Source organism: Engraulis encrasicolus, chromosome 9 (genome assembly GCF_034702125.1).
Source record: "Engraulis encrasicolus isolate BLACKSEA-1 chromosome 9, IST_EnEncr_1.0, whole genome shotgun sequence".
Classification (NCBI taxonomy): domain Eukaryota; kingdom Metazoa; phylum Chordata; class Actinopteri; order Clupeiformes; family Engraulidae; genus Engraulis; species Engraulis encrasicolus.
In genome coordinates, this window is record NC_085865.1 from 20,970,650 (window position 1) to 20,985,356 (window position 14,707).

At 44.4% G+C, this 14,707-nt stretch overlaps 1 protein-coding gene across 1 annotated transcript in view; it reads right to left on the reverse strand.

The window, feature by feature from the left end:
- Positions 1-14,707, reverse strand: part of tmem200ca (transmembrane protein 200C, genome duplicate a) — a 43,729-nt gene that overhangs the window by 3,276 nt on the left and 25,746 nt on the right. The gene's annotated exons all lie outside the window — the stretch shown is intronic.

The window sequence follows — 14,707 nt, forward strand, 5'->3', positions numbered from 1 at the left end:
AGCAGGTCAGGAGTCGAACGGGCAACCTTTGGGCTACAAGTCTGATGCCCTATCCGCTTACCCATGACTGCCCCGTGTTAATTGTACGTTTGACAATAAATCAGTGAGCACCAACAGTATGTGGATTTTTTTTCTTGGTATCATGTATGTACCATTTTACAAGCAGTATATCATGAAACTAAACCACCTGCATGCATGTTCTTGAGACCTTTAGCTGTCATGTTTAATCACTAACCCAGAAAAATGAGCTGTGCCATCGTTAATCAGTTCGTTAATCATTTTAGTGAATGATTTTTTAAAAAGTGTGCCAAGACACAAGTACTACATGTATGAGAAAGAGAGGACGCACATGATCCGTTTTCCATAACTACCTAGAGTAATGCATGGAGTGTACCATAAAATACACCACCTGCATCATGCATATTCTTGACATCCTTAGCTGGCATGCTTAATGACTAACCCAAATCAGTCAACTGTATTGTGGAAGCTAATCCTTCTAAACAACACAAGGGGGTTGCTACAGTACAACGCTTGGTGCTAATGCTTCTTGTCCACTGCCGGTTTTCTGGTAGGCCTACAGCGCGACACAGTGCGACTCAGCCGCCACTTTTTGCTTTCGATTGAGCTGTGATGTGCCTATTCGAAAAGCAAAAAATGGCGGCCGAGTCATGCTTTGTCGAGTTGTAGGGCTACCAGAAAACCAGCAGTGGAAAAGAGGCATAAGGCACCCATCTATGAATGGGCTTGCATGCCCATGGCCATGGGGATCCGGGTTCGAATCTGACCTGGGTCATGTCCCCCATCTCTCTCACCTGATTTCCTGTCATTTCCTGTGTGACTGTCTATCTTAACTGTCCTGTCCCAACAAAGGCTAAAATGTCCAAAAAACAAATACTGAAAAACACTAGACAGTGGTTATTGGACGTTTTACCACTCAGGTGCAGGTCAGTGTTAAAATGCCTAAGTAAGCAGCTCAACACTTCATCTGCTCTTCAAGCCGGATTAGTTATAATTAAAATAACAAGTCATTATTATTGTGCTGACATTGCAGCTGCTACTGCTGTTTTTAATACGGCTACAGAAACTGCTGTTGTTACAATGCCTGTCAAAAGTTCGACCATATTTTTTAAATAACACCAGATTGATGATGCATCTATTTTTGTGCCATGTCAGGTTTACAGGCAAACTGCTTGTTATCTCCATTCACATCACAAAGCATTTTTGCCCACCAAAAATCAGGCCAGAATGTCACAACAGATTTGGGACAAAAAACTGAGAGAAAAGTGGTTCACTTCACTTGTCAGGTCTTGTCGGATTGTGTAATGATTGCTGTATGTGTGTGTGTGTGTGTGTGTGTGTGTGTGTGTGTGTGTGTGTGTGTGTGTGTGTGTGTGTGTGTGTGTGTGTGTGTGTGTGTGTGTGTGTGTGTGTGTGTGTGTGTGTGTGTGTGTGTGTGTGTGTGTGTGTGTGTGTGTGTACATGTGTCTGAGGTGTGCTCAGTACCAATAATGTGTCTAATGAGGACATCTCTCCCAGTTCCTCACAGACAATGCAGGCTGACACATTAGGTATTCAGAACTTCAATCAGCGAGCTTGTTTGCTATGCTGCACCATGCACTTCCCATGCAAATGCATGAGAGAGAGAGAGGAGAGAGAGAGAGAGAGAGACAGACAGAGTGAGAGGTGGTGTGAGAGGTGGTGTGGTGTGGTGTGGTGCGGTTCGCCCTGGTGACTGAAGGAAAATTGAGGGCAGATCAGTTTGGCCTCCTCACAGTGAGTAAGATTAAGACAGTTAATCGAGAGAGGAAAAAGTGACCCTAGTCGCCTAAATGGGAACAAGCACCATCACGAGTCGTTTAAATGGAAGCAAACACGATAAAGACCCTCTTATTACAAACTGACACACACACATACAAACACATGCACGCACACACACACGCACATACACACTCACAAACACACTAAATGGAAATCTGCTTAAATGCTACATGGCTTACCTTACACACACAAATCGGTTGCCTTTTGTCAATGACAATAAGTCTCGAACTTTAACACACACACACCACGTGCACGCACACACACATGTGCACGCACAGACACAGACACAGACACAGACACAAAAACACGCACACACAGCCGCACGCACACAAACACACACACACACGCGCACGTACGCGCGCGCACACACACACACACACACACACACACACACACACACACACACACACACACACACACACACACACACAAACAAACACAGGTAGTGCAGACCCATCAGCCAGTCAGTAAATGTGGTCAGGACACTGTATCTGTATCTGTATCTGTGTAGGACATGGCTGGGGAGTGAGGACGGATGAGATGTGGCACCTGACAACTGGGGCTCGCTCGCCATCACTGTCAAACAACTCATGATCTATGATATACAGTACGGATGGGGAGCAGGCTCCAGATGGGATGCAATCGGAATACAAAGATCCGGCAGGTAGGTGTAATTTCGAAAGAAGGAACGAAGGAAGGAAGGAAGGAAGGAAGGAAGGAAGGGTAACACTTCCAAATAAGGGGCCATAATTAACAGTAAAGTAGCTACAACCTAATACTTAAGTAAGGGTTAATAATCATTACTTAATGCCACATTAGACACATATTAATTGTTATTAATGCATTAGTAAGCAGTTACTTAACTATTAGATAACTATTACCTTGTGTTACAAGTTAATAGCATATTATTATTTAACTAATAGATAAGTAAGGGCACAGTTAATAGTTAAGTAGCTATCAGGTCATACTTAACTAAGGAACAAAATTATCACTTACTTAATACAAAAGTAAGGCATAACTAATGGATACATAATACATAATACTTGGGGTTTGGGACCCTTATGTTAGAGTTGGCTGAGGATAACTAATGGTTAATTAATAGATAGATATTGGTGTTTGGGACCCTTATATTAGAGTTGGCTGCGGATAACTAATGGTTCATTTATCGATAGATATTGGTGTTTGGGACCCTTATAATAGAGTTGGCTGAGCATACCTAATAGTTAAGTAATTAATCTACTGTGACATCTAGTTTTCACTCGTTCAAATCACTGTAATAGTGGCAACAGGAGCCATTATATAGCAAGGATTGGACGTACACTTCTCAATGATGGTGGGGTGATGAGATGTAATTTTTTCATGTACCACTTATTACATTTAATGGTAAAAACCCTACAATAAATGCAGAACATTATGAAGAGTAATAGTTTTGAAGCGAAACTAAACCATTCCTTTGTGATAATTAGGTTAATGTTTGAGAATATTAGCTCCAAGAAGAGCAGTGCATGATGGGTACGCAATCTATAGACAACAATAATTCAGTATTATTTAATCATTATATATGCCTTACTTTTGTATTAAGTAAGTGTGAATTAAGGTCCTTAGTTAAGAATGACCTAATAGCTACTTAACTATTAGCTGTACCCTTACTTATATGCTATGAACTTGAGACACATGGTAATAGTTATCTAATAGTTAAGTAACTGCTTACTAATGTTTAACAAATAAATTAATAACAATTTTGTCTAATGTGGCACATATAGTGATTATTAACTGTTACTAAAGTATTAGGTTATAGCTAATTTGCTGTTAATTATGTTAATTATAATTATATATATGGCCCCTTACCATGTGTCTCAAGTTAATAGCATATAATTATTTAAATAATAGATAAGTAAGGGTACAGTTAATAGTTAAGTAGCTATTAGGTCATACTTAACTAAGGACCTTAATTAACACTTACTTAATACAAAAGTAAGGCATATCTAATGATTAAATAATACCGAATTATTGTTGTCTTTAGATTGCGTACCCATCATGCACTGCTCTTCTTGGAGCTAATATTCTCAAACATTAACCTAATTATCACAAAGAAATGGTTTAGTTTCGCTTCAAAACTATTACTCTTCATAATGTTCTGCATTTATTGTAGGGTTTTTACCGTTAAAACTAATAAGTGGTACATGAAAAAATTACATCACATCACCCCACCATCATTGAGAAGTGTACGTCCAATCCTTGCTATATAATGGCTCCTGTTGCCACTATTACAGTGATTTGAACGAGTGAAAACTAGTTGTCACAGTAGATTAATTACTTGACTATTAGGTATGCTCAGTCAACTCTATTATAAGGGTCCCAAACACCAATATCTATCGATTAATTAACCATTAGTTATCCGCAGCCAACTCTAATATAAGGGTCCCAAATATCAATATCTATCTATTAATTAACCATTAGTTATCCTCAGCCAACTCTAATATAAGGGTCCCAAAACCCAATATTTATGTATTAATTAACCATTAGTTATGCCTTGCTTTTGTATTAAGTGTTAATTTTGGTCCTTAGTTAAGTATGACCTGATAGCTACTTAACTATTAACTGTGCCCTTACTTATCTATTAGTTAAATAATAATATGCTATTAACTTGTAACACAAGGTAATAGGTAGGCCTAGTAACTGCTTACTAATGTTCAACATATGCAATAATAACAATTAATATGTGTCTAATGTGGCAATAAATAATGATTATTAACCCTTACTTAAGTATTAGGTTGTAGCTACTCTACTGTTTATTATGGCCCCTTATTTGGAAGTGTTACCGAAGGAAGGAAGGGACAAAAAGAGAGGAGGAGAGGAGAAGAGAACAGAGAAGAAGAGCAGAAAGAAGAGAAGAAAGACCAGGGGTGCGTTTCTCGAAACCATGGTTGCTAACTATGTTAGCTGCTTTGTTGTTTGCAATGCAATTTCCGATTGACAACTACCCAAGTTGCAAACTGGCTATCAACGATGCACTCGAGAAACGCAGCCCAGAGAAGAGGAAGAAAGAAGACAGAATAAGGGAAAGACCAGAAAAGACAAGAGCAGTAAGAGAGATGAGAGTTAAAGAGAAAGGGGAACACTGGGAGGGAGACGACAGTCAAGGAGACAGGGGAAGAAAAAATAACATACAGTAATACCAGAGAACAGAGAGGGGAGTGCACAAGTAAATATAAGTCTGGAGAAGGAAAGAGAGGAGAAGCAAGGAGACAGGAATGGGAGAGGCAACGTTGTACTCCCAGCCATGCTAATAAAGCAGCCTTTGAGTTTGGATTTTAATTTGAGAGGACAGGAGGAGAGGAAAGACGACGAGAGGTCGGAGGACAGGAATAGAGAGTCAGACAGAGAGCTATGTGACTGTTCTGTAGCACAGAGACCATTGCTGCCCTCCAGGCTCAATAGAGGAGACAGGAGAAGAGACAGAAGAGGAGAGACAGAAGAGGAGAGAGGAGTGAAGAGAAAAGGCGAGGATGAAGAAGAGAGGAGGAAAAGCAATATGGCTCCATAATCAGAACACTGCTTCCTGCAATTACTGTACTCCACTGGCAACAGTGCAGACTCAGAGCACTATAGAGCGGAGTAAAGACAGAGCCGGAGGGAACGAAATGAAAGGAGAGGACTTGGGATGAAGACAGGAAGATATGGAAATAAGAGGGGAAAAAAGGAAAAAAGGGAAGGTCGTGTCACAACGAGAGCGCTGCTTCCCCGTTGCTCACTTGGAAAAAAGACGAGTAAAGAGAGGAGGAGAAGGGAAAGGAGAGGGTGGGCGGAGGAGAGGAGGAACAATCTGGTTGTGCCATAATAACCAGAACACTGGTCCTCCCATTGCTTTCTTGTTAGGAGAGAACAGAGGAGAGGAAAATGAGGAACAACACTGAGGTCATGGCAAAGAGAAAGCACTGTCTTCCTGAGTCCTGATCAATAGAGGAGAAAAGAGGAGAGGAGAAAATGGGAGAGGGAGGGAGAGAAGAGATGGAATGGGGATCAGAAGAGAGGAGTAAATACAATGTGGTTGTGCCATGGAGAAAGCAGTGTCTCCCTACTCAGTAGTGGAGAAGAGAAGAGAGGGACGAAGATGGAATGGAGATCATAGGAGTAAATACAGTGTTATGCCATGGAGAACGCCTCCCTACTCAATAGTGGAGAAAAGAGGAGAAAACGAGAGCTGAAGGAAAGGGAATCACAGGAGAGGAGTAAAAAGAATGTGGTTGTGCCATCTTTGCATTATTGTCACAGGGGCGAGAGAAGACACCACTGAACTAACCTGAAAAGGCAATCGGTGACAAAAGAGCAATGCAAGCAATGCAAACAGTGCATGTGGATGTGTACTCTGGAGGCAGTAAAGTAAATCAACAAAGGCAACAGAGACGCTGCTGTGTGTGCACCCAGAACAACAATAGTGCTTTCCTTGACACTTTATAACCCTAGACCCTTTATAGGGAGTATGGGGGGAAAGTGTTCCGTTGTTATTTCAGCAAGCACTGCAGCAGAGCAAGAGATGAGGAGAAGAAGAGAAAAGAGTTGTGGAGTGGGAGCCCTATCTCACGCCTTTCGTAAAGTCTTCACGAGAAAAAATACATTAATTTCCGTGGTGCATTCACGTTATTGCCCGTTTTTCGTGGTAGGGCAACGAAACGCTGCCTATTCACTTGAATTGCCCCACTGCTGCTATGGTTATCCAAGCGTCTGCAGGGGCGGGGAGGGGGTGCTGACAGAACACTGCTGATACACTCGGGACTCACTAATTCGACGCCCTTTCGGTACTTACGCCTTATGTCCCCTAAACCTAAACCTAAACCTAAACCTAAACCTAACCCTAACCTTAACCCTACTTAACCCTAAACCTAACCCTAACCCTAACCCTAACCTTAACCCTAACCTTGACCCTAAACCTAACCCTAAATTGCTTGTTTGAAATGTTTGATTTCCAGGCTACCGAAAGGGCATCAAACTAGTGGGTCGCTAGGCAACAGTCGGGCAATTCAAGTGAATAGGCAGCGTTTCGTTGCCCTACCACGAAAAACGGGCAATAACGTGAATGCACCACGAAAATTAATCTATTTTTTTCGTGAATACTTCACGAAATGAGTGAGATACGGTTGGAGCGGAGTCAGAGTGGAGAAGAAGAATTTTTTATTTTATTAAAGATAGCCCATTGAGATGAATCATCTCGTTTTCAAGGGGGGGCATCAATACATTACATGCCATTTTTTGAAATAATAAAAAAATAAATAAAAAAAAACGAAATACATACTGGACAAAACACAAAACACAAACACATTCACACTCAACACAACTAACATTGCACCCCAGACCAGCCCCCATCCCCATTACTCACCAACCACCAAGTTTCCAGCATATGGGCACGTAAACAGAGACACACAAAAAACCCATGTGATACTTCTGACGTAACCAGAGCCTCAGAGAAGGAGAAGAGAAGCTAAGGAGAGTAGAGGAGATGGAGGAGGAGAGAGAGCACGACATGGCTATGCCATAAGCCATGAGCACATAACATAACATCACACAACACTGCTGCCTCTTCCCTCCCCGCTTCCCTGCCTCCCTGCCACTGCCTCTCTGCCTCCGTGCTCGCTCGGTGACTGGCTTGGCTGACATGAGTGGGAGGGTGACAGGACTCGGCTGGGCACGGCAGGGCGAGGCGAGGCGAGGCGAGGCAGGGCCACACGGCTGAGCAGAGAGCTGGGGGGTGATGCGAGTGACTACACCACAACTGACAGTCCTGGATGTGGGGAGGGGGATGGGGATGGGATGGGATGGGATGGAGGGATGTGTGGGAGGGGGAGATGGAGGTTGGCAGCCCCCAGTACAGGCTTCATAATCAAGTATGCAGCGTGGGAGGCACACACTGGAGGACTAGAATGTGGCCATGGCTGGATGGAGGGATGGGACTATAGTACACAACACACAACACACTCTTGTACTCACAGCGGACCAAACACACACGCACAATATATAGCACATAGCACACACTACACCACAGACAGGTATACAGACAGACACAGACAGACAGATTGACACACACATGCACGCACGCACACTCGCACACAGACAATATTCTTCTCTCTCTCTGCCCGTTCCTCATTCTCTTTTACATACTGTTTTTGTTTCACCCACTCAGATATTCTCTCTGTCTGTCAGCACACCCCCAATACACAGACACAGACAGACACAGACAGATACTGTACACACACACACACACACACACACACACACACACACACACACACACACACACACACACACACACACACACCGTACACACACACCGTACACACACACCGTACACACACACACACACACACACACACACACACACACACACACACACACACACACACACACCGTACACACACACACACACACACACACACACATACACACACTACACCACACCACACACAAGAGGAAACAAAGCAAAACACAGACTCGGACAAAAACCCCACAGCAGTTTCCTCTTCATCTTGACTGCATGCCAGCTTTTCCACAGCAGCAGGTGTACAGTACAGTAGGCCACTGTAGCAGCATTCACACAAGCCAGTGAAACAAAGGCAAGGCAGTTGACAAAGGGGCCAGTTGTCCTGGGACCACAGAGAAATCTGGGGAGCCAGAATTGGGCGCTCGTCATTACCAGGGGTGGATTAATGAGCGGGCTTACTGGGTCCAGGCCCAGGGGGCCAGAGGCCCCGAGGGGTCAGGCCGACTTGGCCACACGGCAGCCACCCAAACCGCCCTTCAAATCCATCTTTGCAAATAAGGTCTTAATGAGCTCTATCTAACTGTACCTGAGAATACATATCAGAAATCAACCTATGTTTAACTAGAAGCACTCAGAAAGCGCAAACCTCCGCCAAGGAAGCTGCTTGATAGAACATTTGACTATGTTACACCCTAAGTCTTTCTGCCTTCTTTTTGTGGAGTTCCCGCAATTCAATTTCTGGTCACTAGGGGCGTCTAGATTTATAGGCCAGCAATGGTGAAGAATCTTTAAAAAGGTCCTGGTTCCGGTTCGTGCTCCGGATCACCACCATTACTAATAACTCCACAAAGTTTCAGCCAAATCTGTTCGCAAGATTTGAGTTATCCTGTTGACAGACAAATAGACAGACAGACAAACAGACAGACAAACCAACGTGACCGAAAACATTGCCATGGCGGAGGTAATAAAACAACAAAACAACAAAGACCTAACTCAGAGGGCATCAGTGTTGGAGCCAAAAGGTCGTATGCCCCCAGTTACACCTGCACTAGGCCTAGCTTATGTCCCATTTACACCTGCACTAGGCCTAGAGTATGCCCCAGTTACACCTACGCTAGGCCTAGAGTATGCCCCAGTTACACCTACGCTAGGCCTAGCTTATGTTCCATTTACACCTACGCTAGGCCTAGCTTATGTTCCATTTACACCTACGCTAGGCCTAGAGTATGCCCCAGTTAAACCTACGCTAGGCCTAGCGTATGTCCCCTTTAGACCTATGCTATGCCTATGCTAAAGTGAAGTGCATAAAAACTTTGCATACTTTGCATTATGGGCATTAACCCATGTATTCCGAAAACACCTGCAAAAAAGCCTGTTAAACTAAGGCATTAATCTAAGTCTATATTAGCCTTGCGTACCATCCTACGTACTTCTGCCAAGAGACTTGGCTCTGCACTACATATGGTAACTGTTTTCTGTGGAGCGATGTTGAGCGGTAGGATTAGGACAGTGTTCTGACAAACGGTCAGAACAAACGGTTGTAATTTTATCCTACGGTAGGATGTTCTGTCAGACATGTCTGTTAAACGGTCCTACATCGCCAAAGATAGATGTCAGACATGTTCAACACCTTATCCTGATTTTTCCGAAAATGTCTTCCCGTTTCCTGCAATCGCGTCAGATCAAACAACCTCCAGACCTTGAATACGAAATGAAATGGTAGTATTGTGGGATGGTCAGGACAAGTCTATATGGGCCTACACATGGTATTATATTAGCTAAGACCCTCATCTTGCATTAGACCTTGCTCATTGTGCTAGGCAGCATCCAGCATATGGGTTAAACTATCTTGAAATGCTATATGTTATGGCAGCAGATCCAATATCTGTGTCATTCCGAACTCAAGAAGCACTTTTGAAAAGAATGACGCGAGCAAGCTGGGTTCTTCATAAACAAAAAATCTTTATCTATTAAAAAGGGTTTAACAAAAAAGGGTTCTCAAATACAATGTCTTTGTTTCCTATTTACACAGCAAGCACAGTCGAAAAACTATGTACATCCGTGCTCCACAAGTTCGTCTGGCTCCTTCCAGCGTTCCTTCAGTTCTGAGTATGCGTCTTCTATTACGCAGGCAATCAAATTAAAAGTCCCAAATCTAAATGACGGTTAAAATTACTCCAAACTTACAATAAACATTCCTTTCATTAAATAAATACAATATAAATAGCGAAAATCCAAATATATGAATTCTAATATTCTAAATTACATTCACAAATATGCAAAATATTATCATGGCTCTAACATTCCGGCCCCAAATTCTATAGGCAGGATGCATAAGAATTACAAACTACAAAATAGAGCCATAAATACAGTAACAATTCACAACATTTACTGTACTGTAAATGTCAATTACTCTATCAATCAAACTTAAGAGTATAACGTCCATCAGCCACCGGTCTTCTTGGACTCATTCAGCTTCCTGCAAAAGACAAAGCTTGTTAGTAGGCCTATCTAATAAGCTGGACTTGGTTTGGACTTGAACTCTTCGGACGATGCCTCTTGCGTCTGGGTAAGTCTGCCGGATTCTTCCAGTCAGCCAGGTATTTCTGGGGGCGGAACTGTCCACTATGAGCACAATGTCTCCTGGAGTGAAGTTCCTCTTCCTGTTGTGCCACTTGTGTCGCTCTTGTAGCAACGGGAGGTATTCCTGGGTCCACCTTGACCAGAAGAGGTTGGCCATGTATTGTACTTGACGCCATCTTCTACGGGAGTAGACATCATCCCTGTCGAAGACACCCGGCGGAAGGGCTGGTTGCTTCTTCAATAGTAGAAGATGATTTGGTGTCAAAACCTCTACGTCGCCTGGAACATCGGAGGCAGCGGTCAAGGGACGGTCATTGATAATTGCTTCAACTTCGCATAGCAGAGTGTGAAGGCCATCATCGTCTAGCACCTTCTGTTTCAGCACAGAATTCAACACCTTTCTGACAGTGCGAATCTGTCGCTCCCATATTCCACCTTGGTGAGAGGCAGTTGGTGTGTTAAAAATCCAGGTGATACCTTTCTGCATCAGGTCATCTTTGATCTGAGAGTGATCAAGCTCTGCTAGAGCCTCTCTGAGTTCTCGCTCGGCACCTATAAAATTTGTGCCATTGTCAGAGCGCATCGTAGTCACTTGACCCCTTCGACTGACAAATCGTCTGATGGCGTTGATGCATGATGAGGTATCTAAAGAGTGAGCTACCTCTATGTGGACTGCTCTTAGAGCAAGGCATGTGAACAGGACGCCATAGCGCTTCACTGTGCTGCGCGCTCTTCTGACCTCAAACGGTCCAAAATAGTCTACGCCTACATGCGTAAAGGGAGGCTGGTCTGGCAGTACACGTTCCTCAAGTAAATCTGCCATCTTCTGTTCTGCTGGCCTTGCGTGTCGTTTCCTGCATGCGATGCATTGGGACCTCACTGTGCGGGTCGCTCTGTTCAGTCCTGGAATCCAGTAACGCTGCCTGACCTTTGCAATTAGCTGATTTCTTCCACAGCAACCATTCTGTAGGTGTATGTGCCGTAGAATCAGCTTTGCAATGTGGTGATCCTTGTGTAGCACAGCTGGGTTTCTGGATTCTTCTGGCATGGCGGAGTTGTTCAACCGGCCACCCACTCTGATGACACCATCTAGCAGAACAGGATCTAGGCTGTAGAGTGCACTCGACTTCCTAACTTGAGAATCTCTCTGTTGGAGTGAGAGCAGCTCTTCTGGAAACATCTCCCTTTGACCGTAGCGTATCAGCACAGTTTCTGCATCTTCCAAATCCTGTACTGACAATGCTGTCTTGTCCACTGACTGTCTCAATTTTCTCATTTCCTCTTCCACCTTTAGGTCTTGCTTTCTTTTATCCATCTCCTTCAATGAAACATCAGCCACATATTCCTTTCTCTTTCTTGCCAAGAAGTGAAGCAGGTCTTTCAAGCGTAGCATCCATGCAACAGCCTTCTTAAGTCTGTGCCAGTCTGAGTAGTATTCGACCAATGTTGTTAGGCTTGCACCTTTGGTTGCACTGATGAGACTGACCAGGGTAGACTTGAGCTCGCCATCATCTTCCATGGTGCTGCGAATGTCAGGTCTTGTAGGCCACTCACTTTCACTTTGGCAAAGGAATTGTACTCCATGTATCCAATGGTCATTGTCGATGAGTGAGGTGAACCTCATTCCTCTTGAAGCTACGTCTGCGGGATTGAGTGAACTATTCACATATCTCCACTGTGATGGGGAAGTAGCTTCTCGAATGAATGAAACTCGATTGGCCACGAATGTCTTGTAGCGTGACGCATCGTTTTCTATGTACTTGAGTACAGTGACGCTGTCAGTCCAAAAAACAGACTCTTCAAGCTTGGTCTCCATTTCCTGTCTTAACAGCTTGTCCACCTTCACTGCTATGACTGCGGCAGTCAGTTCCATTCTAGGGACTGTTACTTTTTTCAGAGGTGCCACCCTTGACTTTGCCATAAGCAATGAGCAGACCTTCTGTCCATCCTCACTGGTCAGCAGAATGTATGAAGCTGTACCGTAACCGCTCTCACTTGCATCTGAGAAATTGTGTATCTGGGCCTTGAGAGTGGGACCAAAATCAGGTGGCTTGATACATCTGTCCACAGTGAAGTTAGATAGCTCCTGCAGCTCGGCAAGCCACTGATGCCACCTTCGTGATTGCTTCTCATCAATCTCCTGGTCCCAGCTCAACTTCTGTTGGCATAGCTCTCTCAAAATCAGCTTAACTGGGAGGATGCATGGAGCCACTAGACCAAGAGGGTCATAGACAGAACTGACTATTGAGAGTATCCCTCTTCTAGTGGTTGGTCTCTCTGGCACGTTCACTCTGAACCTGAAGGTGTCTGTGTCTGTACACCAATGAACCCCTAAGGCTCGTTCTGTTGGCAGGGTGTCTTTGGTTAGATCAAGGTCTTTCACCTCTGCAGCTCTATCATTGGTTGGGATGCATGACAGAACACGTCTGCTGTTGCTAACCCATTTCGTCAGATTAAATCCGCCACTTTGGCATAAAGCCTTCAGAGACTGTGCAAGTGCTATGGCCTTTTCTTCAGAGGGCACTGAGGATAAACAGTCGTCCACGTAAAAATTCCTCTCAACTGTTTTCACAACTTCCGCTGAGGCCTTGTCTCTTCCATCTTTGACTGTCTTTCTCAATGCAAAACAGGCGCAGCTTGGGGAAGAAGTTGCCCCAAAAATGTGTACAGTCATTCTGTACTCCTCCAGAGGTCCATTTAAGTTTCCATCCGGCCACCAGAGGAAACGCAGGAAGTCAGAGTCCTTGGGAGGAACCCTGACCTGGTAAAACATTGCCTCTATATCGGCCATCATTGCAATGGACTCCTCTCGGAACCTTGTCAACACTCCAATCAAGGTACTCGTGAGGTCAGGTCCTTGGAGTAGTTGGTTGTTCAAAGAGACGCCTTGACACGTAGCTGTGCAGTCGAAGACGACTCTAATCTTCTTCTTTTTGGGATGGTACACCCCATGGTGTGGGATGTACCAAACCTCTCCTTCCTTGACCTCTTGACCTTCCTCAGGCACCTTTTCCGCATAGCCCTTAGCTATGATGTCATCCATGAAGCGCTTGTAATCGGTGCAGAACTCTGGGTTCCTGTTGAGCTTCCTCTTGAGGCTAATGGCTCTTTGCTCTGCATGACTGCGATTACTAGGCATCTTCACAGACTTGTCCTTGAAGGGAAGACTGATGCAGTAATGTCCCTCAATGAGCTGGCAAGACTGTTCGACTTCCTTCATGAACCTTCGATCCTCCTGCGACATCTCAGTTTTGTCTTCACAGCTGCGTTCTGAGAAGTCAGAGTTGAATTGCTGAATTAACAGCTCTTCGATGTTTTCCACAGAAATCCTGTTTGCAGCAACTCTCTGCCATTCCTCATCAGTGTCTTGAAGTTGATCTTGGGTGATGGGCCCGTTGACAGTCCACCCAATCGCTAATTTTACAGCATATGGACCGCCATGTTGACTATTGATGACTTGCCATGGCTCTATGGCCTTGTAGGCATTGGCGCCAATCAGTAGACCGATCTCAGCTTCCACACTGGGGAGGCGTACTTCCTCTAAGTACGACCACGCCTGGATGTCCTTCTGACAAGGTATATCTTCTTTTTTCACAGGAATGTCAGGTTGCGTGAACACTAAAGGTAAGTCAATGTACTGGTTCTCCTCAAGTCCACAAATTTCCAGGTCTGGCAGGATATGGCTAGGAACAAGCTTCTCCTGCCCCATAGTTCGGAGTAAAATCTCCGTCTTCCTGCCTGTAAGGTTCAGCGCTGACATTACTGCCTCTGCACAAAACGTCGCCGAACTGCCTGGGTCAATGAAGGCATAAGTCACCATCGTCTTCGTACCTTTCTTGGACTTGAGTCGTACTGGAACTATGGCCAAAACGCCCTGACTGCTTCCGGCCCCAGTGTACGCACATATTTCAGGTTTTGTGGCCTGTGACTCCGACATTCTGTTCTGGCTGCTCTTAGTGGTTGCCGTTTCATCCTTGTGCACCACATGTAGAACGCTTGGATGTTTCTTAGAACATATCTGGCAAGACAACTTCCTGGTGCAATCTTTGC